This window comes from Neopsephotus bourkii, unplaced genomic scaffold (genome assembly GCF_033783945.1).
Source record: "Neopsephotus bourkii isolate Nb327-2 ecotype Australia unplaced genomic scaffold, CSIRO-AGI_Nbou_v1 NB_1016, whole genome shotgun sequence".
Lineage (NCBI taxonomy): Eukaryota > Metazoa > Chordata > Aves > Psittaciformes > Psittacidae > Neopsephotus > Neopsephotus bourkii.
In genome coordinates, this window is record NW_026901505.1 from 3,799,366 (window position 1) to 3,827,009 (window position 27,644).

Genomic DNA, 27,644 nt, shown 5'->3' on the forward strand with positions numbered 1-27,644 from the left:
CTTGAGACACAAGTAGGAAAACTCATTTCTTGTTATCTCTTTTGGCCATACTGATATATCTTTTTCTAACATCTCAGCTGCTCTGTACTGGACAGCAGCAGACCTTGTGCTATATTAGCATGTCAGACATACTCACCATGTATCTTTGCAGAGGGGAAACCATATGAATGGAAGACGTTGGGTATTTCAATCACAGTATTATAACTGAAGCCCCATCAGGCCATACAGATTATGGAATTTCAGCGGTGAAGAGCCCACTGATCTTTTGAATTTTAAACACCTACTTTTTTCAGCCCCATCTTCCCCACATCCTGAAGAAACGTACAGATATATCCTTGAGGCAAAAATTACCTCTAAGATTCTTTCACGTCTCCAGAATTCTGTTCTCCTTCCTGTGAACCTGAAGTGTTTCCAGAGGCCATATTACCAGCACAAAGAAAGTTGCTCCAAATACTTGTGCCAAGAAGTTATGCTCACATATATCAAAACGAGAGAAGGCCAGAACCTCAGGCCAGAGGTTCTGAGGTCAGGACAGCAACTTCATCCTCATACGCAAAAGACTCACTGAAATGAAGATAACAAGAGCAAGAAGATGAATAGAAGATCAAAGGAGAACATACTGCCTTTTTCCCCTCAAGGGGCTGATACCACAACCATTAAATGAGTGTTAAAACTCCCACAGCATTTTGAAATTAATTTAAAAATTTTTAGGAAAAAAAAAAAAAATTTTGTACAAAATGTGATTTGTGTTGAAAGACTGTTTGGACAAAAAAATAGGAATTGTTATTATTGGCATCATCACAGAAATAAGACCCCAGTTGTCTTTTCTTAGAAGGGTTAAATTTCTCCTATTATGAAACAGGAAAACAATGTCTGTAAGAAAAATTTTCCAGCTAATGCCCATCCAAAACTCCAGGTCACCAGCAAATATATCCAAATACACAATAAGGTCACAGAAAGAAATACAGAGAACAGCCCTCTTTGTCTAGAATATTAAGTACTGGAACAAATAACAGCAACATCCTTATGAGTTGTTCACATTTTTCCCAGCATGGCTCTTCCATGCTAAGGAGATTTTTTTAATCACACTGTATGGATTTTTCTCTCTCATCATCTATCTCCCCTCCATTCCAAGTAAAGCAAGTAATACGTCTTCTTCTGGAGTCACCTATTAGACTACAGATCTCTGGAGCCTGCAGATGTAGCTAGCCCAACTCAAAGCCTTTTGTTTGATTGTTTTTTAAGTGAAAGAGAGTACTTAACATATAACCTTCACTGGTTTCTGTCCTCCTCTATTCTCTGTTTCTTACAACCCTCATGCTACCCAGTCCCATCTCCTTACTGCCTTCATCTCCTCTACTGTGCCTGGGTCCTTTTCCAATTGCCTTTATTTTTGTGTGCCAGAAGCAGCTGGGCTTTCTCTAACTCAGCCTTATTAAGGAAGCCAGCAGTTGAAATAGGTCTCGCGACAAGTTTGTCATACCAGCCTTCATAGGGGAAAATACAGGTGTGACCAGGTCAGAGACAGAGCTCCTTTACCTACCATTCTAGTAAAAAAAAAAAAAAAAGAAAATGTGTATCAAATCATAGCTTACTTGGTTCTTGGGGAAGAAGAGAAGGCTGCGTGGAGACCTCATAGCAGCCTTCCAGTATCTGAAGGGGGCCTATAGGGATGCTGGGGAGGGACTCTTCATTAGGGACTGTAGTGATAGGACAAGGAGTAACGGGTTAAAACTTAAAGCAGGGGAAGTTTAGATTGGATATAAGGAGGAAATTTTTTACTGTTAGGGTGGCGAGGCACTGGAATGGGTTGCCCACGGAAGCTGTGAATGCTCCATCCCTGGCAGTGTTCAAGCCTAGGTTGGACAGAGTCTTGGGTGGCATGGTTTAGTGTGAGGTGTCCCTGCCCATGGCAGGGGGTTGGAACTGGATGATCTTAAGGTCCTTCCCAACCCTAACTATTCTATGATTCTTACAGGTATAGTATAAATGTGTCTTAGTGGTCACTTTGAATACCCCACTACCTTCCAGATGCTTCTCTGCACATTTCTTACCCCCCACATTTTCAACAATGACTACTACAAGTTCTTACCCAACCCTAGTCTCACACTTCTCCTTATACTATATAGTTATTTATACTACTGTAAATGTTACAGTATTTAATGTTACTCTAATGTTATTTTTTTAATGAATCACATTCAGTGTTGGTACCTGTGGGCCCAGTTCAGGAGAGTGAAGCTCAGCTGCTAACACTCACAGGTTTGGGGTAAGTTGGATCCTCCCCCAGGGATGAACTTTTTGGAGACAGGCACACATGGAAAAGACAAATTTTAGAATGTAAAACCACATGACTAATGCATAAATAGTGTGTCCAGGTTGGGTCCTTATAGATGGGGTAGCCCTGAATACTCCAAGCTGAGTTTTTGCAGCGCAACTAGCCAGAGGGTAGTTAGACCCAACTGTTGTGGCAAGATAAGGGGGGAAAAAAGGAACTCAAAAAAATTTGTGTGCATACAACTCCTTAGTTGTACTTCTTGAGTGCCCCTCATAAGTGGTATAAAAGAGAATCAGCACCTATTGAACCAAGGCTTATATTCTCAGTCCAAACATTATTAATGATGTGAGCTCCAGAGAATTTGTTCTTCTTTCTTCTCTTACTTTCTGCATTTTGGACAACTTTACAATAGAAAGATAAAGCACTATCTCCTTTCAAAGTGCCTCTAACTGGGTTATTACTGGAACATAAAATACACACATTTATTATTATTGAACCTACCAAAGGCTGAGGCTTGCCAGTGCTCAGAGTTCACTTCCACTGCAGCAGAGAGCTATTTTGCCTTGTTCAAGTCTTTTTTTATGTAAAGGAGTAAGAAGCCTCCAACATCCATCACAATGGAGTTACACGACTGATCCCTTCTTGACCAAGCTATGCAAACCACGAGCATCCACATCTGAGCAGAAACCAAGATTAAATACAGTTGTTTGCAGAATTCTTTCCTCCAGAATTTCTCTAAGTTCTTGTCCAAAAAATCTCCCTTACATCCCACAGACATCCTGTACTGGGTCAGTAGCTCACAGCCCGGCTTTATCTCAATCCATGCCAGGGACAGAGGCAACTTTTTGTTCCACTAGCAGTTGTAAGCCAGAACTCCTGTCACTGCAGTGGCTTCCAAGTCACCCCATACAGCCCTGCCCAAACCAGACATTTCTGGGGGATATTCCTCTAACTCCCAACAGCTCTCCACAGTCTTCATTTATATCCTTCATTTAGGAGTGTGACCAGCTAGTCGAAGGAGGTGATCCTGCCCCTCTATTCTGCTCTCGTGAGACCTCACTTGGAGTATTGTGTGCAGTTCTGGTGTCCTCAATATAAAAAGGACATGGATCTTTTGGAACAAGTCCAGAGGAGGGCCACGAGGATGATCAGGGGACTGGAGCACCTTCCATATGAAGACAGGCTGAGAAAGTTGGGGCTGTTCAGCCTGGAGAAGAGAAGGCTGCATGGAGACCTCATAGCAGCCTTCCAGTATCTGAAGGGGGCCTATAGGGATGCTGGGGATGGACTCTTCATTAGGGACTGTAGTGATAGGACAAGGGGTAATGGGTTAAAACTTAAACAGGGGAAGTTTAGATTGGATATAAGGAGGAAATTCTTTCCTGTTAGGGTGGTGAGGCACTGGAATAGGTTGTCCAGGGAGGCTGTGAATGCTTCATCCCTGGCAGTGTTCAAGGCCAGGTTGGACGAGGCCTTGGGTAATATGGTTTAGAGTGAGGTGTCCCTGCCCATGGCAGGGGGGTTGGAACTTGATGATCTTAAGGTCCTTTCCAACCCTATTCTATGATTCTATGTATCAAGTGGGATTATCCAGCCCTTAATACCAGGGTAACAAAGTGCTTTTCTCAGAGATGTTCATCATTGGCCCACAATGGTGAGGGCCTCTGTCACTGCCTATGGGAAAGGTTTGGAGCCAGAACTGGACAAAATCCTTTGGCTGAAGGAAAACAAAACAGACAGTGATAGGCTGGCTGAGCGTATACTGATTTTAACAAATTGTTTCCATTGGAAAACATACATCCCCAAAGAGAGTTGAAGGGGGAACACCAAGGGAAAAAAAAAAAACAAAACACCAGAAAAAAAGTATTTAACTTTCCATATCACCCATATTTGTGGGGTTTTTTTAAATCTTTCACTATGTTCTTGAACTGTTCTAAGATTTGAACAAAGTACAAATTGTGGATTAAACATCTATTGTTTGACCTGAAGTCATTTCAATTCTGCAGTTAGTTTGGGTTTTCTTTACTCTCCCTGCTTAACTCAAAACCAAGACCTTTTTCCTCTGAATTTTCAGATCACGTAAGAAAAAATCTGAAACATTTATCAGTAGCACAGGTCTTGCTGTGAATTACCTGAGATCTTTGCATGAAAGACTTCCTCAATTATTTGGACATGTTATTTTTACTTACAGTTTCTGCACCCAATGGAAGGGAAATTTGGGATTTATAGTTCATTCATATTCCTAGGAACCAAACTAGAACTGTGAAAGCAAGTGCTCTCAGGTTATTCCTTCCCATTATATAGTCAATACTAACTCAGATTGTATTGTCAACTTCTGCTTGGGTTCAGCTTCAAGACTAATTTTAAACTGTATTGCTGCACAGTTCTGTGGCTGTTTCCTTAGCCATAATGCAGGCTAATAGGTCAACCTTGGCTTTTGGTAAGTCATAAAATAGAAAAAAACCCTCAGATATAGGATCTTTGTCATTCTTACTAGACAACACGTATTAATTCTTGTTCCTGAGTCATACTACAAAAGCTTTTTATAATATCTTGCATTTACTCTCAGAGCAAATTATTACATTTTTGTGCTCTTCCCCAGCCATCTGAAAAGATATTTGAGATTTTCTGTGCAGTGAACGTGCTGCAGGGAACACTCACAGGCAGCATGTGCCGGGGTTGCAAATGCTGAAGTGCAGGAGTACTATTCACACCAACATATGCTGTGTCCAGGGCAGGAATGCTGTTACATGCCTCATTCATATTGGATGTAGGAATAGGTTTTGTTATCTTTTAGGGTACATATACCATTGACATCAGGGATGTGATTCAAAAAGCATCCACAGAGCTTCCACATTCACAGCACAGGCTGCCAGGGGAAAGCAGAACCAACTGTTGTAGCTGGCCAAAGAAGAGGACCCAAGAGACAACCTAGCAAAGCAATCTCACACAGATTCATACAAAATGTACCATAGTGTTACTATTAACGTATCCTTTTTAATGTGATCCATCTCATAACAAGAACTACCTGCTTTCCCACAGTATCTGGCTGATACCAAAATGATCCAGTGGTGTCAAGTCTGACATGACTGCAGAAATTGCTCACCTAAAACTATTTGCAATGTAGATTGTCGATACAGGAATTCAAACCACACTGCATGTACTACATGTATCTATAGCATGCAAGGCAAAAAAGCACCACAGACTTTTACAGCTCATTTTATGTTCAGAGACCTAAAATAGAATAGGTTTTACACAGCCACAGGAACATCCATCCCAAGCATTTCACCTCACTGGACACCAGAAATCTAACAACAGCAATTACACATCACCTTCCTATAGCTTTCCAAAAGAAACCTAGTGTAGATCTTCATTATCAGGAGCAGAGGAAAGACCTTTTCTTGAATAATTTTCTGTCCTCTTTCAATGTGAATTGAGAAGATAAATTTTTTTCAAAGAGAATCTAAAATGACTTAGCAGAAAGCCAGACCCTTACGTGCTAGCAAGATTGGTGAAACATAACCTCTTGCTTTGGAAGGCATCAGCACAGTGCTGCTCATTCAGTCTTTTCCTAGTGACCACTCTGGAAAAGGAGAGTCAGTGCTCCCCTTGGTGCACATCACACAACAAATCTGGCAAACACCTGTTCCAGGGAGGAGGAATCAAAGCAATGTCTTGCAGAGAAGGATGATCCAGTGTTGCACGTATCGAGCACCATCCAAATTCCAGACATGTTCGTGCTCCCTGCTACCCTGCTGTTCATGAACATTCACTCTAATGGGTGTTTCACAGGGTAATTGCCATCCTTCTCACCAGTAACTTGATCAGTGAGTCAGGAAGGGAGCTGTCAGTTGAACCAGATTCCCCATTTTTCAGTTGTCTCTTGGATCAGAAACAATGACTAGCAAATTTTCAAGGGGATAACTCATGAACAATTCCAGGGCTGAAATCTGTTCATATCAACCATCTGTCTAATAACAGCTCCAGGATACTCAAAGGGAAAACATGCAAAATCTGTGTCCCTATTTTGGCACCTCAGTAACACAGCTTGATTTTCAGAAGCGCTCAATATCCAACAGCCCTCATGGAAATCAACATGGGCAGGAGATAGCAACACTGGTTTGGACAGATAATAAGCATGAAAAAGAGCTGACCTTTGCTACATCGGCCTTCACCAAGCTGAACACTGATTTTCTCCCTCACATCCAAATCATAGGAAAGGCAGAAACAGCAGGAGGGAAAACAGCCATGACACAGCATCCTAAAAAAAAGTCTCTCAAGATTACTCTGGCATATTCCTGAGGGCAAAGGTGGATGCACAGACCTAAAGCTTGCATAAAACTTCCTCATTTCCCCACAGCTGGGGTTTATTATCAGCATTGCATATCTGTATTGCTCTAAACCTTGCATTTCACAGACATATCTCTAGTAACTGTTTCTAAATTAATAGCATTTAAATGTTGAATATGAGCTGCCTGCAGCTATGTGTGCTATAGAAGCAGATCTTGCAAGCCTGACTCATAGCAATAACCGCTTCGATATCAGCTTCTTAATTGTGATGGAAATAACTGGAGCAAATTACCATAAAGGTTTAGGAACATTCAGTCCATTCTGACCCTTCCAGCTCTGTTGCAATATGTATTTGCTTTTTGTTCATAAATGTTAAAATGCCTTCCTTTTTTTTTTTTTTTCTTTATGAGTCTTCTCTTTCCCTTGAGAACACAGAAAGAAACTACTTTTTACCATGGCAAGGTACCAAGAAGACAGGTGGCTTCATGCATAAACAATGATAAATGGGAAAGAGGTGATAGAAATTCCACCCTACACACTTCCAAGTCTAGTACACAAGTTCTCCACAGTGGATGAGGTTGTTTGAAGCAGAAAAAGGTTACCGGCTCCACTAAACCCTAACTCAAAATCATTAACAGGTCATCAACGCACCTATGACTTTCATCCACCCCAATTTTAAAGCAATTACTCCACAAACTCAGGGTCACATCCTCACACTTAGAGGAAAAAAGTGAGGGCAACACTAGCTGAGAAACCAATCTTTTGCAGGAGTGTAGCCTCTACAGCCTGATCAAGGGAGGCAAAGCCTTATACTGATGGGCTTGCTTGCAACCAACAACATTTGGGAAACATAACAGCTTGCATAATGCATAGTAATTTAGTTCTTTCCCAGAGAACTGCTATCTGTTTAACTTGATGTCTTTGTTTCTGCAAATGTAGTTTTTAAAGGAGTGTTGAAAATTGTAATTTTGACACTTTCCGAGAACTAATATTGCAAGATAAGTCAGAACAAGTTCAAGGCATTAGTCCATTTTCAGTAGGGAATTTCTTCAGGTTGGATTAACCAAGATTTATTCGGTTTGCTTATGTTCTGTCTGCTCGTGTTTTCTTTGTACAAGTTCCAGTAAGCTCTGGAATTAATGTACTGATAGAGTCATGCCAGGGGAGCCTCATCTGAGATGAACCAAATTTCCACTGGCACTAAGGGTATCTTAATAACACATTTGAACTTGTGTGTACTTACGTATATAGGCTGAGAGAGGGGGACCAGCAAACTGGCCTTCAGCTTCTTACATGAACTTGCAGGGCATGATCAGTCACCATGGCTTTTTTTGTCCCAGGAACAAGCACTTCCCCATGTTCTCATACCTCCCTGGATTCAGAACAGAGTGTTCCTTCCCATGCTCCAACCAGGAGGACGACGAGGGGCTGGCCCGGAGGGGTGATAATGAAAATGCCTTGGTAATGAACCCATCTGGTGATGTCCTCATTGGCCTGGCTTTCAGTGCCAAGAAACTCAGCAGGGGTCACCCACTCTTTAAAGCAAACATATGTACAATACGTACAAATTTTACTTTCCCTGCGATTTCCACCCCCTGCTGCTAATGTTTTAAATACTTTCCCTGAAAATACATCTCTGCAGGAACGGCTGCTAAGCTCTCCAACTCTGCTGCTATGCAATCCAGTGGCCTGACCTTTTCAACGGAAGAGTGTCCCAGATGAAGTCAAGCACTTGACGTGACAGGGCTCGTGCTTCCAAACCAACATAAGTTAATGGCTATCAAGGCAACCCCCATATTGCTACTCTATAAATGCCAGGATCTGCTTTCTTGTACTAAGGCTGAGTGACACCGCACCACTGATGTCTACAGAGATAAATGTTCTTCTTTACAAAGAGTTCATCCTGACAATACTGCCTACTGAAAACAGCCTTTGGCCATGCTATCTCCAGATACAGACATCATCTATCAGACTGATAACTGAACCAGGTCATAAGCTTGCCACAGGATGCTAACACTGAAGCAGTCAGTTGTGTGGCAGCCCTCAAGCTTGTACCCTGTTTAGCTCACGAGCACCAAAGAACCCCAGGACAACAGCTAGCCCAACCACCTCCTGCAAAACAAGTTCTCAGCACCCAGAGCCTGGAAATGAGGCACCAGCACCTTCATCCACACCCAAACTCTGCAGCACAGATCCACCATCCTCCATAGACAAAGCACTGGCTCTTGTCACCTCCCAAGAGACATAACCACAACTGGCAAGCCAACAAAATGAAAGGTCTGAAAGGGAAAGGAGCCCACCATCGTCTGTGCCAGCAGACAGACACTGAACCAAGCCTACTGCTGGAGGATTTTAAGGAAGTGTCCACCAAATAAAACTAATGGGACAAGCAGCACCTTCAGCCCCACTGGCCAGGAGGCCTCCCATAGCTCAAAGGTGCCCTCCTCTGGCTGATTTTGACAGACTCATTTATAGTTGGGATAACTCTTTCTGTGGAAAGGAATGACTGAAAATCAGCTGCAAAGTGGTCACTGAAGAGCAAATTACCCTGAGGAGGTTTTCCAAAATGGTATGAGAGATGGGCCAGCTGCATGACAGCTCCCATCACAGCCAATGTGCAGGAAGCATCTACCCTCTGATGAAGTTCTCAGCCAGGGATTTCAGTTAGCTTGTGGTTCTGAAGCCTCATGTTTTACAGTTTTCAATGTGGGTATGGAAAAACCTTGCTTTTTAGAGCTGAGTTTGAATTACAGAGCAAAATTTTCTGGCTCACAAATTTCCATACTGCAAAGTCATCTTTGGCCTTTTGTCTCCAAGCAGTTGCCTGACATATCCCAGATGACTACTTTAGGAAAAGGCAAATCATGCCCTAGAAATGCCTGTTTTCTCTTTGCTGACTGAATGGCAGTCTAGACAGTGAGCACAGATGGAGATCTCTGTATTTAGTCAGGTGAATCACACACCCCCAGACTCCCAAGTTTCAAAGTTGCTTTGCCGGCTGAAGTTGTTAATGACAAAAACTATCCACAGGTATCTTAGCAATCTCTGACATACCTGTCTGTCACTGCATGTGTATTCCACCTAGGTATGTCAGAGGGTTTTTTTCTCCTTTTTTTCCATTTTAATATCATGGGGAATTTCTCTACTTTCCTTAAAAGATAATTCCACAGGCTAGTAAGTCTTGGATTTTCATCCTCCCTTATGGTATATCTTGGCTATTTGCTAGAGATGATTTCTGTGCATTTAAAGATATTTGATGCATAATCAACATTTATGCTTACATACTTTGTCTTTTTCTTTAAATAAATAAATCAACCTAGAATCTTATTACTCAATTTAGTCTTCTTGTGAGGTATTTTCAACCAAGCCTCCTTGATTAGATGATGTCAATAACGTGCTGATTAAACTTAAAATTATAAGCCACTCTCCATATGTTTAAGTATGTTCATATCGGTTTAAGGAAAAAAGAATAAAAACAGTTTTGTAAATCAAAGGAAGTATATGTGCAAGCAAACATTAGGCAGCTCTCAATGGGCTTCTTTACATGTCATTAACCTGATCTGCATGATACTTAGACAAAGTCATCAACAACTGCTTTTGTATCAAAGCAGCAGTCAATGGAAAAGAAGCAATTAACGGTAACATTGAGACTGTTACAGTAAAGTGAGGGTCATGGAAAGCCCTAGAATGCTCTTATGGTGTTTCTATAACAGTATTATGATTTGAAAGGGCACCTTATGTTACAACATATGAGTAGGGATAACACCACCTTTTCCAGAGTGTATTTTTGCCAGCATGAGTTAAAGCTGAGCTGCCCAAGGCTCCTCTGTATTTAACCATACATCTCTCATCACAGGTTTGGGATTTGCCTTCTTAAGGTCCCCTCCAGTTTGACAGCAGCACTCATATCACCATCATTCTGGCTAAAAAGACCTCCCAAAATACATTGATTACAGTTTTTTTCCCACTGATAATTTGCCTCTCCAAGTGGCAGGGAGTAGTCCTGTTTGCAGTTGGTAGGTCTGTCTGGCATGACATGTAAACCACCTAAGATGTTTGCTTCAATTCCCAGCAGTCAGGACAGAGTGTGTTTGAACTTCTTGGAACATGCCAGGCTTTGGGGTTTCTTGCATGTAACAGTAAGTGAGCTTCCTTGCTTTGATTTCTGCACCAAGTCATGGGTGACAGAAATACTCTTCATTTTTCACTTACGCAGTTAGCTCCACTCTTAGATATAGTTGCATAAGTTTATTTGGACGATTCAGACAGCCACTTTGCTCTGTTAGCATCCCTGCCCACACCCATCCTCATAAGTTTGTGACTTGGCTTGGTCTTTTCTAAACAGACCATTAAGGATTTGTTAAATCTAGTCTCTCAATAAAAAGATTATATGTATGATATTATAAAAATCAACTGCCTGGCTTTGGTATTTTCCAGTATGTTGGTATTAGAGCTACATCATCCAGTCTACTGTCCCTTACAGTCCAAAGGCTGTCTGGGTGTAACTGATGCTACAACTTGGCACATGGTCTCTGTTACCACTGGCTACTGCAGAGGAGGGTGCAAGGCAGTTATAGTCTAGAAACGCCAAGCCTTCTTGCCTTAACATTAACACTGAAAGCTTTATTATTATAAAACATTTTCACTACAGCACTGCCAAAAAGCCAAGAATGGGACTTTTGGGGCATTATGCATCACAGGGAGGTAGACAGTCACTGCCTAGCTTGTAATTTTAAAAAATAAATTAAAAAAAAATAAAAAAGAGACAAACAAGAAAGGAGAAGAGGTGTTCTGGGTCTAATTCTGAGATTATACAAACTATTTGTGAACGCCTCTTCCCCCTGAATGTTTCCTGAATAGCTTTTACGGGAGATATCTATGTCTGTACGATCTATAATGGGTAATAATAATTAAGGCACATCTTAAATAGAAGATAAGAGTATATTTTTCAGAATCCCTACCAGGAAATAGGATGGTCTGACTTGCCAGAGTGGAAAAAAAGCCTGGCATATTGTGTCAGTATCACAGGATCTGCCTTTCATTATATAAAATCTCTCATGGTTACAGTTAACATATAACCATTCTTTTGCAAATTCTGCTTTCAAAAGTTTCTCAACATTGAGAACCAGCTTCTTCTATTCCAGTCCTTTTCACAGCAGCCAAGTCTCCAAAAAGATTTTAACACTTCACGTTGATAATTACTTTAATCAGAGAACTTTCAAGAGCTCTGCAAACATTCATTAACATTTGCAATAGCTCCCCAGGCCTTTTATAGGGGGTTCTCATTTTATCCCCAATGTATAGACAGAGTAACTAAGGTAACAGCAGGCAAAAAGTATTTGACTTCCCACTTCCAAGCTGTAGTGTGCTAACTATTAGATAATTATTCTTCTACTGAGAACAGCTTAATGCTGTAATGTACAAATATTGACTGCTTGTGCTCAAGTGCCGCTCTCAAAAATCTTTTGCAGACGTGGCTGCATCAATCTAGTTTCATGCAGAAATTACGGTCTATTTGCAGAGTTTGTACAGGGATTTTGTCTGCCAGACTGTGGAAGACCAGATTGAGAGTGTCAGTTCAGGCCCTGCACAAAAGCAGTCCTTAGCTTTGAGGTTCAAGCTGTAGAAGACCTCCCTCACTAAAAAACAGGGACTCCATAATCCATGCTCCCCCCTGAGTTAGTACTGTGAACCAGGGCATGGAGGGGTGTCACTTGGGTCACCATGCCCCTCTCCACTGTCACAGAATCATAGAATAGTTAGGGTTGGAAAGGACCCCCCATGGGCAGGGACACCTCACTCTAAACCATATCACCCAAGGCCTCTTGCAACCTGGCCTTGAACACTGACAGGAATGGAGCATTCACAACCTCCCTGGACAACCTATTCCAGTGCCTCACCACCCTAACAGGAAAGAATTTCCTCCTTATATCCAATCTAAACTTCCCCTGTTTAAGTTTTAACCCATTACCCCTTGTCCTATCATTACAGTCCCTAATGAAGAGTCCAAACACCCAAAACAAAGGCCCTTTCTCAGCAGGGGGTGTTGGGAGGGGCAGACCCAACCTCACCAAGTAGCTGCCCCTGCTTGCTCTGCTGCCTTTGGAGACACATTTTTCTGACAATGGAGAGAGCTGCAAAACCCACAAAACTGTGCATCTTTTCCAGGCTGGGAAAACATCCTGGGCTGTTGCCTCCCTTCCACCCATTACTAATCACTGGAAACAGCTGTTCCCTTTTTTGGTTTTTGTTGCTATTTAGTACCATTCTGATCAACTGTTTCTGGAAAAGACAGAATAAGAGGAAGAACATTCTACATAGCACTCCACACAGCTAAGAAAGGTAAAGGCAGCTAATTGCTGTGATTCTTCAGCTCCCTAAAAACTGACCTGAAGCACCCTAAACTCCTCTCAGAATCTGCAATATTCAGAACATCCTGTATTCAGATTCACACCAGTACCCAAGAAAGGAAAAAACTATTTTTCATTTCCAATCCTCTGACCCATCCAGGTTTCATGAAGTAATACGTTCAGATTTTGCCAGTACCTACTAGGGTAGGTCAACCTAGAACAGCTTGAAGCTATTAAAGTAGTTCTCTATATGTCTGTGAACACATGTATCATAAAGTCAAAATGATGGAACGCCTGGTACAGATAGATTTTTTAGAACAGTCAAGAACTGTTTGTTCCCAGCTCTGGAGGAGTTACGGATTCCTGAGATGGACCAAAGCTGCCAAATGAATCTAGATATGAGAACGGCCTTTAATCTTCATCACCTTCATAATTCAGGGGAAGATGAAAGTCCGTTTTGGTTTCTCAGTAAAACCTTCAAAGCTGAAGGTGATGCAACCCATGTACCGTCTAAAGAATTAATCACCACACAGATGGCAAAATAAATGTAGAAAGGAAGAGCCAACTGTGAGTTTGCATGTATACAGGCCAGCTCCTCAGCTGTTAGGAGCGAGCCCAGTTTATACTAGATGACAGCCCAACTCCCTGCTTAGGGGCCTTTTTTTTTGTTTGGGATTTTAGAGCTGTTGATTGGTTTCTTTTGTCATTTTGGGGTTGGATTTTCTGTGGTTTTTGTTTGTTGGGTTTGGGGGTTTTTTTTAGGATTATGATAAAACTATTCAGAGGTATTTTTTTTTCCCCTGCATTACATCTATTCTCTTCCTCCCTCAATTCAGTTCCCATAAAGCTGAACAGACCCCCATAGCCTCAATGGGAGCAGAGATGGGGCTTTACACCTGATGGTGGCAGCTGAATCCTGTGGTGAGGAGCAGGGTAGGTTGGCAGTACCATATGTCTGCCCATCCATACTCTTCAGCAGCCTCATCACCATGGCAATGGATAGAAGGAACATCAGTTGAAGGAAAGCCTGGGGCAATAACATAACAAGCAGGGATTCAACCTGGGAACCCTGCCTGGTTAGCATATACCCAACCTAAATCCTCCTCCACAGGTAATCCTCAAGCCATTTCTAATTAGCCTGTTGTATCCAATTTCTGGGATGACACAGGAGATTTGCCTCTGCTATTGACCACTGCAAGCACTGTATACTAAGGAAGACCAGGCAGGCTGCACCAAGCAGATGAGATATATATACAGATGAGATACTTCCAAGTGTTTGAGGCATGATCAGCTTTTTAAGCATCTCCATATTGCTATTTTCACTCCTAGGACAGTGAAAGAGCTAAGTTCCCTTAATAAGTGTTGCCACACCAAAATCAGAATGATTTTGACTAGATCAACCCATGTACCTGAGTGCACTATTAGATTTGCTTTGTTCCCATTAATGCTAACACTACATAGCTACTATGGCTGAACCCCCCCTGAGAGTACTATTCAGTCAACCAACACTGGCTTATGATGACGCTATATTTCGACATAACTACATGGACAAATGGAATGAAGGAAAATTCACATGACACACCCTTTTAAATCAATTCTTAAATTACTTGGTCAGGTCAGCACATTGGCCCAGAAAGGGAAGAATTCTGTTCAAAGAAGGAACTGTGAGACCTGATAGAAAAAACATGACCTCTAGCCCCTCTGCATGAATACATCTACCAGCACAGCACCATTGGTGTCCACCGTTATGAAAAACTTTGCAGAAAAAAATGTATAACAAGCAAGAAATATATTTAAGCAATAAATATAGCCCAGTTCTTTGTTTTACTGACTAGGCAGGACTCATGATTTCAGGTCAGCGTTAGAACATATAAATCCTTATGTCACCAAGCCAAACAGCCTTCCAAATATCAGTTCTCCTCCCACCACCTTCTGGGTGTTGCAGGAATTGTCTCTTGATGGTCAGCCCTCGATTCCATCTGTTGTATCATGACAGCCCTTTGCACACAAGAATAGAAAAGGAGAGTTTGTGTCTGAGCCGATAAAGGAAAGTGGAGGTACTTGCAAGAGAAATAATCTGAGTTTCAAGATCCAGCCTTGCAGACAGGGGGCACTCAGAAATTACAAAGGGATCAGAGCTCCTGAGGGTCCTTTGGGTTTCTGTTGATGGGGGTTTTTGGGTTGATTAGGGATTTTTTTGCACTGAGCAAGGAACAGGTGTTCAGCTGTTTCACAGCCAGGAGCATCATTCCAGTCAGAGTTGCCTCTCCAGCATCAAGGGTTTTCCAGGAACACATTTGCACTCATTAGCAGTTATTGCCACAATGGTACAAGTCAGCACAAGCTTAGGGTGCTGGCACAAATATAAACTTGGTTGCTGTCCAGTAAAGCATATTAAGTTTGTTTGAATGAGGTGAAGGGAGCGATAGTAGAACAAAGCATCCTTCAGCTAATCATAAAAAAAGTAGAGGAAAAGGGAAACAAAAGTAATTGTGTATTGACTTGCGTGTCCAAATATCATCATTAAAAATACCTTGCCAGGCCTAATGCTCACACTCACACATCAGACTTGCCTATCCAAGCACTGGGACTATGGGTATATACCAGGTTCCACTAAGGAAAATACATCTAATTAACCTTTTGCACATACCTCCACATTATGTGCTCAGACTTCTAGCCCTTGTGCTCAGAAACATTCCTCCCAGTTGTGCACTCCAGACTATTTCAACAATTGGGCCTGTATTTTCACAGATTCTGATGTTTATTCAATAACACCATATCTCATATTCAGCCAGTGGTTTGCTTTTCATAGCCTTCAAACAGAAATCAGTTTTCAATGCATATCCGAAGTTATCATCTTATACCACTCCTCAGCCACAGCATGCTATATTAACTAGGCTTTAACTAATTTTATTTAGGCATTAACTCATTACATTAGCAAATTTGATCTATGACAGTAATTATCCTCCAGGAGCTACTGTCTGGCCACTCTGCATCTCCTCAGCAGCAGCCTCACGGGAGAGGCTCTGATCTTGACGGACATCAGAACCAAACCTTCCTTTCCTGCCAAGAGGAAGCATTTGTCCACGTCTGCCAGCTGGAAGCTAGGCCAGGAACTATAATGTAGAGTGAAACATCAGAAGTAACCAGACTTTCTGGAACATTTTTAAAGAAGAGTTTGTAAAACCAGTGTTTGGGGTAAACGAATAAACCACTTCTGGACAAGCTACTGGTTGAGAGCATTAACTCCACGTTATCTGCAGCAAGTACACCTATTTCCCATCTACATCCTGCTTCTGAACATCACCTCAGTGATGGAAACAACAGCTGCATCTTTCACCTCCCTCAATGTCCAGGGAGATAGCCTGCTTTCCTCAGGCCCTCTGGGACTTCAGTGATATCAAATCCTGACAGTAAGAAACAGGGTTGATTTGTCCCAGAAGCCTGTGTCCAAACAGGCTGTTTGCCTGTTTGCCAGTCTGCTTGCTGTTGTGATGGCACATGTAAAGGTTGTGTAGAGCCTTGTGAGAAGCCAAGCAGAGTGTAGCAAAATGTCTATGCTCTTAATTGTATTTTTGATGACACAGGAGGCATGGAGTGCTAACGTTAATGGGGACTATGAAGGCAGGAAGGAAACATCTCACTCAGAAGCTCAACAGCTTCCTGCAAAGACCTGTGATGGAAAAGAGCAAGACCTCCATGCCATGGTTTGATGATACACTGAGTCCAGTTTGTATTCTGACCAAAAACGCCACAGCCATATGGAGCAAAATGCAGCACAAGAATAAGCTGTGCCAGTTCAAATTTGTTGAAAACATTTCAGCATGTCAGCTTTGTAACAGCAGGCTTTACTCCAGATCAAATGTCACCTGCCTGCACCACTTCATGCTGGATCAAGTATTCTTCATCTTCCTGCCATTAGTATAAAGCTGAAATAAAATGACAAAGCCAGCACGAATTCTGCATCTTGACCTCAACAGGGATGCAACTGCATTCCCATCCTTGGCCTACAGCTATTTACTACCTCTGGATGCACAGATTGGTACTGTGAAGATGTAATAACACGACCACCTTTCCAGGAAGGGTTTAAGAAGTTCCCACTTTCCTGTCTGGCCCAGGTCTACCATTCCCATCCCTACACCTCAGTATACTCCATTTACTTGTGCTGATGCAACTGGTTGTGGGGCTATGCAGTAAACTGGGTCAGGGAAAAATTTCTTGGATGGCATTCAGACTGTTGTTGGGTTTTTTTTAATTTTGATGCATTTCATGTCTCCACAAAGAGCTGCCCCAGCACAACCAAGGGGGCAAATGAACGGTGTGGTAGAGTGCCAAGAGCAAGTGGCCAAAGATGGGGGCAAAACTTCTAAATTGCCTCTGCTGCTGGGGAAAACATTCATGTAACTGCACCCAGAGTAAGTTAGCTGCCAACCTCCTGAGCAAGCTATCAGCATAGCATTTGCATTTGAATTGAGAGAAAAATCCCCAAGGAACATGTCTAGGCAGGTGCTTAGTCTAGAGTTGGTCAGAGGTGGGATGGAAGGAGGGCAATCTTCATGAAAATTGGGTAAACAGCTCCCCAGGCTGCTTCACACTACAAGGGTTTTAGGTTGTTTCCAAAACTTCTGCCTATCTACTTGTACCTTTGCCTTGAGCTTTAATAGGTAAATCTTCCCTTTGCTTTGCAGTGAAGCCTGTCTAGGGTCATGGGACCAGACTGCGTAACGGAAAAGCTCATCTAGCTAATTAATTACTGCTCCTGCCTCCCTCAGCATCAGAGAAGGAATCCAGCTCTCTTGGGTCAAGCTACACAAACTAATAGGAAGGCACTTTAAAATACAGCTGGGGACTGCATCCTCTGTAGTTTGCAGTCATCAAGCTTGGTCCACAGAAGGGAATTTTCCCTCCTCTAGCTTGTGGGAAATTGATGGGAGCCACAAGAGTGGGCCAGGCTGTGGGAAACCTGCACTCCCAAATAGATCCTGAATCTTGCCAAGGGTGGTAAATGCGCATACCTGCTGCCAGCCAAGTCTGCCTAACACTGCGTTTGATACTGTTTGCTGCTGGATTTTTATTTGCTTGCCTATTTCAGGGGGAAAAGGGGTGAGAGAGGTGAGTGTGGTAGCAGGATTACCACATATAGTCATTATAACCATTAACCACAGCGCACTAAATGAATCACTGGGCATCGCAACAGATCCACACATGCTTTACTTAAAGCTTCCTGACTTGAATCTCTGTTTTCTGTACAAATGCCCAGTGATTGTTTCAAGCAACCAAGCACATTTCCAATGTTACTGCTGCAACTCCTTCCAAAAAAATTACTAAACAGATGAAGCTCTGCTGAAGGAACAGATCTGTTTATAGAACATACTTTTCTTTCACTAGACCAAATATATTCAGCCCTCTCAAATAAATATGTACATTAAAAACTTCATAACTTGCTAAATCAGACAAAGAAAGAAATAGCAAATGGGAAATTATGTAACATAGAGCAACTTCAGCAAGAACCTGCATTTTAAAATACTTTATGCATGCTCCTTCAAGGCTAAATCCGAGAGCAATTTTTTAAACATTTGAATATCTAAGACTGAATAAATGGCTCCATTAGAGACAGAGAGGAGTGAAAATGTCAGTGAAAGAGATTTTTTTTTAAATAAGTCTTCAGTCTATAGTATTACAACCTGAATGTTGTCTTAGCCTGGAATTTAAGAAACTGAGAGAGAATCTAATTAGGCAAATAAAGCAATACTGACTTGTTTGGTCTTATTATCCAAGCTAAAATAAATAAATAAATAAATAAATAAACATTATAAATCATAATTTTTCAAATCCCGTTGTTCTTATTACTCGAGCAGCTATTTCCACAATTATATGCTTGCAACAGTACCTGGCAGCAGTTTCAGTCAGTTATCTGAGTATTACAAAACGGCTTTACGACAGCAGACAAAACCACTCCATTCAGCCCTGCTAAACTGATCCCTTTTTGGCTTCCATTCTGAACCTACCCCTCTGGAAGTGCCCTCCCCATATCACAAGGCAGCTGAGATTATGCCAACTGAATCAGAACCCCAGGAAAACACAATAGGATTAAAAAATCCTGAGGAGAGAAGCCAACCAGCAGTTTTTCCATGGACATTAATAAAATCAGGATCGGACCATAAGCACAACACTATAATCTCCCAGCCTTTACTCAGGTGTAGAGGTCTGGACTGTGGCTTCACATATGTTTGCACAGTACTTAGCAGACTGAAAGAAGCAAGTAATTATGTAAGTAACAGTTGGCTTCATTGATTCAGCTCCGTTGAATAAAGGTTGCAGGAGCAGACTCAAGACTGTATATCATATATTCTTAATCCTGCAGTTTATTCTGATTTAATAGAGAGGACATGTGCGACACACATCAGCAGAGCCCTGAGTGCACAGGTACGCCAGCAATAATCACCACAGCTACACTGGTCCAGATAATATCATCTTATCTATCAGCTGTCTCCGCAGTTTATATGAGCTGCTTATCTCAAAGAGCTATTACATCTGAACTTTTGTTTGATCTTGTTTTCTTTTGCATTCATTTGAAGCTCCACATATCATGCTTTTAATTCTGCACTGAAATGCATCAGGGCCTTTAATTTTGCTCCTGTTACTGATGCAATATGGTCTTAGCAACAACGAGAACAGTGAGCAAGTCATGAAAATAATAAACCATGCTAGGTCTGGAGGCTATGAAATCAGTTCAAACATACTGCGGGGAGCTGTACTGCCTGCACTGAGACACATGGCTTTCCGTGGGCACCAGCCCATTTATGAGTCATGAAACATAATGGAGTATTGTTGAAAGCTTTGGGACCATGAGAAATTATCTACTGCCCGGCATGGGGAATGGTATAAACTGGCAAGGAACTGGAGTTACATTCTTTTACAGAAATGAAATCAGACAGCCTTGGCCTGCTTTCCAGTGTACAAAACCACAAATCATGAGGACAACTCCTTAATTAGGACTAATTTTTTTTTTTTTTAAAGACTTGCCACTGTACTAACCAACCAGGGAAGCCAACATTTGCTCTGCCCCTAGCCAGGCTATAATGAGGCAAAGAACATAGGGAAGACAAAAAGGAGAAGGGGTGAGGCTAGTGTCCCAGCATAGAATCATAGAATCATAGAATAGTTAGGGTTGGAAAGGACCTTAAGATCATCGAGTTCCAACCCCCCCGCCATGGGCAGGGACACCTCACACTAAACCATATTACCCAAGGCCTCGTCCAACCTGGCCTTGAACACTGCCAGGGATGGAGCATTCACAACCTCCCTGGACAACCTATTCCAGTGCCTCAGCACCCTAACAGGAAAGAATTTCCTCCTTATATCCAATCTAAACTTCCCCTGTTTAAGTTTTAACCCATTACCCCGTGTCCTACCACTACAGTCCCTAATGAAAAGTCCATCCCCAGCATCCCTATAGGCCCCCTTCAGGTACTGGAAGGCTGCTATGAGGTCTCCATGCAGCATGAGCTACAAAAGCAGAGTATCTTTCTCTCTCCCACACCAGGTGACATCCCCTCATGCCAAGGGATTTGGTACATACAGGCAAGTAGAGCAAAAGCTATTTGCTTAATACAAAGGTGTGATAACAACACAGTGCCATAGGTGTGTATATCTCCATGCAGAGGACAGCTGTCAGTGTGGGAGGCAGTGTGCTCCGTAAGGGAGAGCACAAGTCTGGATGTCATTTCTAATCCAAACCCCACCCTCCTCCTGGTTCCTGTGCCTTCAGAGTAAATATGTTACATGGCCCTCTGACTGAGAAAGGAAAAATCCTATTTTTAAATGAACAGTGAAGTGCTTAGGGAACCACATAACTGCAGGAATACAGAGCTCAGTGGAGAAATACCCGATGGGCAGAGAAAAGAAGACAAAGTCAGAACCTTCTCAGCGGTATCCAGTGAAATCACCAGGGTGGGATGGCCCATTGTGTCAGTACAAATTGCCTAAGTCAGCTGTCTCCATGAAAGCATGTAAGGGTAAAGCCAGACTATGACAGGCATCTAAACCAGATGTTTTGCACAGACTAACTGCCTTCCTAATCAAAAGAAATACATAATTTAATCATAATACAATGCATAATCCAGGAAAGGTAAATAAAGAGTTAACAGTGTGAATGTTCATTTGAATATTTATATAGATTTACTCTTCCATGCTTGCACATCTTTTGTGCTAGCTTGCTTGGAAAGCTCAGATTTTATTGGCAGAAATGCTCATGGAAAGCACGTTTGCATTTACTCTGGAAATACTTACACACTCATCCAGTCAAGGGGACAATAACAATATTATGTTTTCTCTAACAAATTTCAGTTAATTGATATAATCTGGATATTGAGTTTTTATTATGTATTCAGTGAGCCCAGAAAGGGAATTAAAATCCCAAAGATTAACAGCTCTTAACAAATCACTTGCTAACCTGGAATTAAAATATGTTAGAGGAAATACGGTTTGTGGCATCAGTGATGAATGCGCAGAAAAGGACAAAACTAAATGGATATGCAGTTAGGAATCATTCAGTCTACAAGTGCAGCCTCATTTTCCATTGTGTAGCAGTTGCATCACGTTACACACAGCCAATAATAAATCAGGAGCTTGCTTCCCTCCCTCTGCCACAGATTATCTGAGATGGGATCAGGAATGGATAGGCTCCATTCTACTCCCTTTCCCAAAGAAATCTCAAATTGATCAAAGACTGAACGCTGCCTGAAGCGTTTGATTACATCAAACATTGATATTTTTTCCAAGTTCAAGAGCACATGAGTGGCCATTAGAGACCACAGTTTGGCTGCAGATTTTCAAATCCCCATGAGATGTATAGGCACAGTATGTCTATGAGGCTTCAAACAGAGTGCATGGTTTGCAAAGGGAGTAGGAAGGTGAAATTCTGGAAGCTGAGGACAGACATCGTTTCTGAAAGCGGCACTCTTTAATATGGGAAAATATAAATGGATGCATCTCACTTCCAGCACCCAGGTTTAAAAAGTTGGGTTTGAACTACAGTTTCAGCAGAATGCTGTTCGTTTGGGAGATAATGAAGTCCTCTACCTTTCTCTAGAAGTGGGAAGGAAACAAAAATAGGCAGAGCATTTCACTGGGAATCAAGAGACATGGACTCAATTCCTATCTCAGTTCCAGCTGCCTGTGAGTCCCTGAGCAAGTTGTTTCAGCCAGCCTGGTTTTTGGCTCACTGTAAAGCAGAGGCTGCAAGTCAGAAACTATCAGGACCACATGCCTAAAATAGAGATAAGGTATTCAAAGGTCATGGTCCCAGCCAAGTGGGCAGGAGGGGAGATACGATCTAGTGCAACACCTGAAACGAGTCTAAAGAAAGATGGAAGGGAAACCACTATGAACGGCTTGAGCTTTAAGCTGAGGCACTGCCATTCCATCTAAATCCACAAAAAATATCTCTCTGGGAGGTCACATACAATCTTTGAGGAAGATCTCCATACGTGCCTGTTACTCAAAGCAGTACTGCTTTGATCCTAGCTACAGGAACTTCTGAAGATGCATTTATAACACAATTCCAAGTACTAGCTACGCTCTTTTTAGACACCCCCAAGGTAGTGTTATCGATAGCTAATCTAGTTAGCATAGAACCATGGCTGACAGCAGTAGGAGTTTCAGCTCAGGTTCAGTATGCTTGCTGAAGACTTGGTGAATATATTTGGCTATTAAGCATCTGCCAGTGCCGTTTCACCACTATTGGTATTGGTACATGAGGTGGAGCAATCACACCTTCAGCTGGATGGCAGACATATTCTGCAAGACACAATAAATTCTGGAGACCCAGAAATCAGGCAACTATGAAAGACACAAAAAGGAGAGTGTGAGGTCGGGGAGGTCTTAGGTAAATTCTTCGGATGGGTGAACGTCTGAGTTTCACTCCAAGAGTGAGATATCTTTCCTTTACTGGAAACCATCACTACATAAAATTTTATATTCTACCCATACTCATACTTAGTGAGAACTGAGAACTCTTGCACATTACTGTTGCTCCTGGATAACCAAAGTGTCACCTTCGTACCTACCTGTGGGTTGTAGTTCCACGTAACACTCTCCAAAAATGCAGCTGGTCCATTAAAAAACTCAGTATTAGTGACAATATCATCTACCTTAATGTCTTCCAGGTTCTTGGCTGGGATGACGCATCCCAGTAACGCTGCAGAAGAAAATGCCCTCTTTCATACAAGCTAGACTTTTGTTTTCCACAGAGCTTTTCCGAGTCTTGGACACATGGTCATAGTAAATTCAACCTTTCTGACTTTACCTCTCTAATCCAGCAATAACTGGGAGGCTAGTTTGAAGCAGAGTTTAAACCACGTCACCACCAACCATCTTTGAAGAAAGACAGAGAGGATACAGAAAGGATTTGGTCTCTAACCTACCAAGTAGGGTTACAGAAACAAAATGAAGGCCTAGAACTTTGTGAATTTGAATAAGTGGTAAGCTTTGGCCAAGGAAAGCAATGAAGGTGAAAGCAGGACTTCAAAACAAATATTTTCCTGCATTCCTAAAAGGCCTTTAGTTTTAAAAAAGCACTTGTAATAAAACCTAAAACAAGTTTTAAAAACTTCAGAAGCCAAAGACACAAGTTCCAAGACAGTCAGAGAGCTGTATCATTGCATAAATTGTGGGGAGAAAAAAAACACATTAACTTAATGACATTGGTCAAAAAGTAAAGTATGAAATGTGTGGGGTTTGTTTTATTTGTTTTGAAGAGGGCACACACATTCTAAAGCGGCTTCGGGATTTTTTTTTTGGAGGAGAGGAAAGGGCGGTGGTATCTTCTCTTTTTAATGTCTGCCTTCTTTTTCTTTAGCTATTTTGTGCCACTGATTGTTCTGGAACAAGATCTCACCTTGCTGAATTATAACACTTCTATTAGTTGCACAACATAGAAAATAATAGCTCAGTAATTGCCAATATTCATCCCATCTTGTGGGAAACTGAAGAAAATGATAAAAGTGAAAAGCAATATATGAAAAGAATGTCCATTGCATCAGCCCGTCCATCTGTGAAATCTTGTTCATTATGTAGATTATACTACTGACATATGGAAGAGACATTTCACTGTTGTAGCTTAGATGAAAGAAGTTTGAAGTGCTTGATTTCCCAACTAGGAAATCATATGGATAGCCTCACAAGTTTACAGGGACCCCCGATATGGTTTTGTCTTTGTCCTTTTCTGTACCCTTTTTTAACCCTCTCCATATGTAGACTAATTAGAGAGATAAAACTACTCACGTGAGGTGTGACTCACACAGCCCTTCAGAGAACAATACAGTACTAACCTCAGACAGGGAAACAGCCCAGCTCACAACAGGCAATAACTTCAGGCCTGGGGATTATTCCCACGGATGCTTAGATATCGAGCTTAATTACAAGGTCAGGTTAGGTAAGTCTAATTTTAGATTGATTTCCTACCCACATGTCCAGGTCCAAACCTTCTTGGGAACTGCAAATAAAAATGGGTTTGTGCTTTGCATCTGTGTGTGTAACACTGGAAAAAACCAACCCCTGGTGTTTTGGAGAAAATTCTGGCCCTGGGTGTGGCTGCCCAATGCCTTCTGCATGGAATTTGCCCAGAGATATCAACCAGGCAAGATGTAACTCATTCAGTTCTTAGAAGAGGAATACAAACTCTAAGTGCAGTGCATATGATTAAGATGTAACAGCTTGGCCTTGTTGAAATAAAGATCAAAACAGTCTAACAGCTTAATGAGGAATAAAACCCAACTGCAAGCATTAGCAACAAAACTAAGATGGTCTCAAGTTCGCTTTTCCAAGCCACACTCCTGTCTTGTCACAACAGGATGACTATTCCAGTGTATTAAGCCATCTCCCACTTCAGGACCATGCTGGACCACCCAGTGCTGAGTCTTGTGATCATTCCCTGTGACAACTAAGGAATGGCTTGCACAAGTGGTGAGCTTTGTACCTTAGTACAAAGTACCTTAGATCTTGACATACTCCCTTTTGTGCATCCATCCCACCTTTTGGCTGCTACTCCAGCACTAGTATTGCAGCCCACTCATTTGTGTGTGATGTGCCAAATGCACCTGCTGATAGCTTTTCTTGATGACAAATGCATAGGGAAGTGTCTCTGTGTATCATTGTGAAAGGACAAGCACACAATTGTACTGGGGAATAGAAGATGAAGAAAAAGAGAGACCTGGAGTTTACGTAAGCTTAATATACTACAAAGCAAATCACACTAAATTACAGGCAGTATTTCAAAGCCTCTCATTCCCTTTGCTGTAGGCCTCAGATGACAGCTCACTGCCATTCTCTTCAGTTCCCATCCCAGCTGTTGAACAACCCACTTGCTGTCCTTCTGTTCTGTGACATGCAGAGCAGATGCCAACAGCCCCACATCATAAAAGACTTTAACCTATGCAGGGCCTGAGCCTTCTCTGCTCAGCTGTCACAGCCATAGTTCTATTTGAGATAAACTAGACAATTCTTTTCAGAAAGGCTGTATTTCACCCCATTTCTGAAAGAGCTTTCACCACCCTCTCAGGATGAAGTAACTGGGTTAAGATGTCAAACCCAACTTCTCTGCACATGTGTTTACCTAACTAATGAGAAATGAGAAATGAGGAATGTCTGACTATGCAAAGCCAAATTCCTCTAGAGATCAAGTATACTTAGATCTGGCCATGAGAGTAACTTGTAATATGCAAGTGTTACGAACTATTTACAGGCTTAACCCAACTGCAGTGAAGTCAATGGTTTAACTCTCCCTGCCTTCAAAGGAAAAGGGATCTGGGCCTCAGTGCATACTTGTGGCACAGCTCACTGCTAGGCTGGCTCATTGCCCTGCAAGGAGTTTAGTAGCTGTAGCCTTTACAGGATAAAACCCCAAATTATACCTACTTCCCACTACAGCTTTCTGACGATTCTGTGCCTTCCCACTCCCTAAATACTTTTATTTGAGATAGAGGTACTAAATTATATAACTATATACATATATACACTTCAGGCTGAACAGAAGGACTAAAAATTGTGAATCTTTTCTGGACCAACAGATGGAGGTTCAATCTCAGTCATATTGTTAATCAAGCAAAAGTCATGCTAAAGCATCCTGTGAGCTCCTGCTCTCCCCAGACGTTGCTATAAAGAACAGCAAACAAGAAACACCACTGCAGCACTGTATTCTGAGAAGACACAATTAAGATGCCTTGCCAGCATGATCTCTTTCTACATGAGAACAAATTTAATTCAGCAGTCGAGCGCAGGAATGGCATCCAGAGCTCCTGAGCCTTGCCAGCCATTTGTCCCATTTGTTCAACCAACTTGCACAAGCCACTTAATCCAATTTTATTTTTTTCAAGCTGGTTACCTGAAATAGGGTCTGATCCAATCCCCAAAAAGGCAAATGTGAAATTTCCAGTCCGCTTCAATGGTACCCATGGGCTCATAGGCCTCTATCTCTATATTTAGACACTTAAATATAGTAGTCTGGACATCAGAGATTACTGAGTGTCCACAGCTGCCACTGACCGCAGAGAATGGAAAAGAAGAACAAATCTCTGGTTCAAAAAGTTTCGCAGCTGTAGGCTACTGCAAGCTGGGAAGGTATAATCAAGGGAAGTATCACTGTATCCTTGCTGTGTTACAGATTTCTCCTTACATGGCTCATATAACCAAAATCAGACCAAAGCAAGAGGACTACTTCTGAGATGACACAATACAGCTTTCTCTGTCCCATCCCACAGACTCAAGGACTAAAGATTGACAGTCATTGCAAAAACACTGCTTAAATTCTCCAGTATATGGTCACACTGTCATTGTGAAGGTTTAGAAAACTTCACACAGACAAACCAAGCAAGTTCTCAGACAAATTAAAGAAAACCCATTCTCCAAGACCATCCAACCCAGTGCCGTCCAGTTACACTAGTATTCTGCACAGTATGACCATAATGGCAAAGTTGCAGAAATCCACTCAAGACTACTCTGTAGTAGTCAAAGCACGTGTCCAGCATGTTAGGCAGGCAGAGTTAGGGCACAAGTGATGGGTGCATGGCTGGAATCACTCCATTGCCGTGAGAACCAGTACAGCAGAAGAGATATGGGCACAGGTAAGGCAAGAGACAGGGCTCAAACTTAACTTATTTGTCCTATACTTTAAGGCTGAAATAATGTGACTTCTTTGCATATGTCCTTTCATTTATGGCATCAAGAATTTAACTACTGAAAGAATTTCACTAATTGTTTTAGTTGTGGAAATATAAGTTACCTTAGATCCATCCAGATTGTCTTTGCTTCATTTTAGGGGCTTAGCAGAGGTGGAATTCATTCTCCATTTGTGCCTTGGACAGTCCCTAAACATAATAAATAAATAAATAAATAAATAAACTTGTTGTGCTTCTTACTGTCTACCTGCAAAGTTTTCATTTGGGCTCATCACAGTTCTCAAGTTCACATTCACACTTCTTCCTCATTTCTGAGACTACTGCCCAACTTCAGCAGCAAAAGAGAATCCTGAATGCCTGGTAGTCTTCAAGAGCTGCTTGTCAGACAGTTTAACTGCCATGGATTTCTCCTTGAATCCTTGTGCTTACATTTTCAGACATACATTTACAACAGTTTACAGGCATCATTCCTGAAGGAGACCATGGAATTGAGATGTTGGCATGTAAAAATCACTCCATTGTGGTTACATATGATTACATATCCAGGAAGAT

General features: G+C 41.8%; 1 long non-coding RNA gene across 1 annotated transcript; it reads right to left on the bottom strand.

Moving 5' to 3' along the window:
* Nucleotides 1-23,621: 23,621 nt before the first annotated feature.
* Nucleotides 23,622-25,034, bottom strand: LOC133215958 (uncharacterized). The gene is made up of 2 exons (XR_009726530.1): nt 24,951-25,034; nt 23,622-24,859 (listed from the first exon to the last, which is right to left on the bottom strand). It is a non-coding gene; the product is annotated as an uncharacterized LOC133215958 (long non-coding RNA).
* Between the last annotated feature and the right edge of the window lie 2,610 nt (nt 25,035-27,644).